The sequence below is a fragment of the Cyprinodon variegatus genome, unplaced genomic scaffold, assembly GCF_000732505.1.
Source record: "Cyprinodon variegatus isolate N-32 unplaced genomic scaffold, C_variegatus-1.0 Scaffold1643, whole genome shotgun sequence".
Classification (NCBI taxonomy): Eukaryota; Metazoa; Chordata; class Actinopteri; order Cyprinodontiformes; family Cyprinodontidae; genus Cyprinodon; species Cyprinodon variegatus.
The window spans coordinates 43159-47257 of record NW_015152096.1 but is presented as its reverse complement, the minus strand read 5'-3'; the positions used below and the strand labels follow the sequence as shown (position 1 = coordinate 47257).

At 38.3% G+C, this 4099-nt stretch overlaps 1 pseudogene; it reads right to left on the bottom strand.

Moving 5' to 3' along the window:
- Positions 1-365: 365 nt before the first annotated feature.
- LOC107104188 overlaps positions 366-4099 on the bottom strand; it is a 5794-nt pseudogene continuing 2060 nt past the window's right edge.

The window sequence follows — 4099 nt, the reverse complement described above, 5'->3', positions numbered from 1 at the left end:
CCTGAGGATCCCAACAAAAACAATGCTGTCTTAATGCAAGAACGAAACCTCTAAACTGTATTAACTTATACACATTAACTGAACTATGTTACACAATAACTACACATTATCATTAGAAAACACATTATTGAAAACATCAGTAACTGAACATCTGAAATTTACATGCATAGGAAATGTATATACACGTAAAATACTAATTCATATTCATTTGAGAGGAAAAAGATCAACTACAGGTTTGAATACCACAAATTAAGGAGTCAATTAAATGAAAATGGTTGATTAATCACTTACCAAAATAGAATTTCATGTTTAATGTTTTAAGTCTCAATACCATTTCACATCATTTAAATTACACATGATCAAAGTTATTTCAGTTTAAAGCAACATATTATGCCCTCATGATCACTAAAATATGTGGGTACAACCGTTGCCTCCACTTCATAAATAGCTGACCGCAAGTATACATGATCTATAAGCATACCCCTCTCTGTGCTTGGATCTTTGACCATTTGAACATAGCCTCGGTCATTCATAAATGTGAAGATTGTTGAAGACTTCAAAATATCATCATTGAAATCCCCCAACAATCCAACTGTGTCACTTAGTGACTCAAGCCAATCAAGCAATTTTCCTAACTTGGTTTTAAATAAGGACAGAAGATACTCGGGGGGTGGGGGGGGGCGAAAAAGAACCACCAGGACCATGTTCAAACTGACAAACCTGGTTACTAAGCATTCCAAATCTACATTTGGTGCGTTTAAAACCTCATATGCTACATCTTCTGCAGTATACATGCCAACACCCCCGTGTGTTGTTGGTCTTTCAATGAAATCAATGCTGCTTCAGTAGCAGAATACGCCAAACTTCGTGGACAGTTGTGGAAACTGTATCCATCAATCTTGACCGTATCCGATGAGACAACAGACACCCATGTTTCTGTAACAGCAATACATTTAGGTTTTAACTGCTGTGTACAACAGGCCAGATCCTTGAAATGCCTGTTTAAACTTTGTACATTCATTAGAAACACAGTAAAAACTGACGCATCCAATGTCTCCAAATGTGTTGATCGATTCAAAAGGGGTGCCATATTCTGAACTGCTTCTGTTATATCATCCTTACAGTAAAGCCGTTTGGCATCCAACCCCTGAATTATCAACCCTGAAATACTCTTAACACGACTAAGAGCTACATACGCTTGACCAGGTGCAAATATTTTACTGAGACAAACAACAGCTTTGTCAACAGTTAGGCCCTGTACTTTGTGCACTGTACATGCCCAGGCTAACTTGAGAGGAAACTGTCTTCGCAGTCCACCTTTAACAGTTGCTCTTTCCTCCTCTGGTTCAATAGCTGTGGAACCAGCTAAATCTGATGACGGACACGGAGAGTTCCTCCCCCTCTGATTGCCCACACGATCATCATCAAATTTAACAAAAACCTTTTTAGGAAAGGTTTTGTTTTCTGCCATTATAATCTCAGTCATATAGCCACAGACACCATTAACCAGACCATCAGCAACATCCACATTTTTTATCAACATAACACGTGCACCCTTACCCAACAACAACTCCTCTGACAGACAACTATTGGTGGCTTTAGCATGATTCCTCGCCATCAACTTAAGTTTATCTGTTTTTTTATCCTTAACATAATCCTGTGCCCTAATTAATATAAAATCAGCGCAAACTTCTTTTAACTTATGTAAGTTGTGCTCATTTACCTGCTTATTTGTAGCAAATATATGCAAGGCTGAGCTAACCTCACCAGTTTCACGGCTTTTTAAAATGTTAATATCGTCAGGTAACAAAGGAGTACCTTTGGAGCGAGTCCTCATCCTATTTAACAGCTGTGGAAAAAACAACATCTTTTTGTCTAACTATTTCTGTTAGTTCTACAACCTTAAACAAATTAGACCACAACAAACTAGCAACACCATCTGAATAAAGTGGTTTGCCTCTAACAGGAGCTAACTGGAAGAAATCCCCCACTGCAATGATGCTTGTGTTACCGAATGGTGAAAAGTTTCCTGTTTGTTTAATCTGTCTCAGTCTGCCATGGATATAAGATAACAGATTGTGGTCTACCATAGATATTTCATCTATAATAACAAGCTGGAGATCACAGTATTTTGTGCGCAATGAATTTAGTTTCTCCTCCCCCAATGGAGTATACGGTAAGCGTACATCCATTCCAATAGAAAACGTGGTGTGAATTGTTGTCGTTTCCAAATTATAGGCAGCTATACCAGTGGGAGCAGTCAATAGAACACAAATATTATCAGGATTTCTACACAGTGGTGATAAGATTCTGTTTGATTCATACTGTATAGCTCTGATTAAATGACTTTTACCAGTTCCTCCGCCGCCATTTATGAACACATTTAATGGTTCAGGATTTTTTCCATTTACCTTGTCAAGGCACCACTGTCTGATTTCAGAAAAAATAGACAACTGTTTCTCATTCAAAGACCGAATTAAAGCAAGACCTTCACTTCTAGTCATGGTGTTTCTTTTCTCCAATGTACTAACTTGGTTTGAATTCAGACTTAAATCTGGGATATGTTCTTGCTCATCATTTAGCATTGCTCTACTTTCCTTTAGCCCTTCTACACACTCCAAACGTTCTGCCTCAACCTCTGGACACAGCTCACACCATGCATCTTCCAACAGTTCATTACCAACAACATGGTCAGCAGCTTCCAAGCTGTCATATTCCCGCTCAAAATGACTTCTATTCAAATCTACAATAGACTTAACTGAATGGTTTCTTCCATCAATCAGCCGAACCACACCACTTGTATAAAAATCCTGAAAGGTTTCAAAGCTTGAAGGTTTCAGTTCACAATCATGTCGATATGGTAAAAATAACTGCAAAATGCTTTGATAAAACTTTTCAGGATCTTTTGTTTCTGAAAAACGTGCATATCGAACAACCGCTGGCTGGTCCGAGTTCTCTTAGCTACAAAACCAAAACCATTATTTAGCTTTACTGCATTTTTACACTTTTCATTTGTAAACAATACACGGTATTCTGAAGCAAATTTTGCTTGGCAGATCCAAAACTCTTTTTCCTTTGATCTATTTTTGTATCTATCAACCAGCCCTGTCATCCACATGTTATCTTCAGTAAGATTGTCTGAGGATGCTCGCTGTTTCAAAACAGAAATAGGCAAGCTCATTTTGACAACATTGTCACCGGTTGGAATAAAAACAACCTTCCTTGAGCACTCCTTTAAATGCATATTTGTCAGTCTGTACACAGCTTCCTGAGCACAGACATCCCGGTTATGCAAATAAATACTACCAAGACTCTTTAACGCTTCCTTGGCACTAACATTGCCCTCTTTTGATGCTTCTCTTTGAGCATTTCCAAGCAAAAGCCCCATTTCTCTTTCAGTTTTAGACATGTAAGATATTATGTAGACACAACATGCATATGCATCAACACAATACTGGATATCAAAGTTAGCATTCCAAGCTTTTAACAGCGGCTTGCTATACTGATTAATCCAAACCTCATTAATCTCCCTTTTCAAAACAACATGCATATTTCAACTACACCGTTTATATGCAGTTTCAAAAACCTCTTGACTAACAGTCTTGTATGCACACTTTTCATCTGAAATGGCATTCTTGACTTTACTCAGTACATCTCTTGCAACATCTCTATCCATTTGCCCACCGGTAGCCTTTTCCTTACTTGAACAGGTACACTTTACAGTGTTAGCTACAGAATCCAAGTTACACTGACAATTGTTGTCTGGATTTAAATGTTTTTCCCGAAGATAAATAAAGGTTCTGCTGGATGCAGGTCGAGGGAAATTAAAACGACAGACAGTGTTTTTCTTTCTACAAGATTTTGAATGCCGTTTTGAATGTTGCTGCACAGATGAAACCTCATCAAATAATGGATCATCTGAAGCTGGAAGTTCACATGTCACATACTTATCTATAAATGCAATGACCTCATCATCACTATTTCGATCCAGAACAGGGGCTCCCTCTACCCAAAAGAGACAACGGCAATGTGGACTGCCACGCTGCTGAAACTCTACACGATAATAGTAGTCCACAATTTTACCAACCGGATTGGAGGG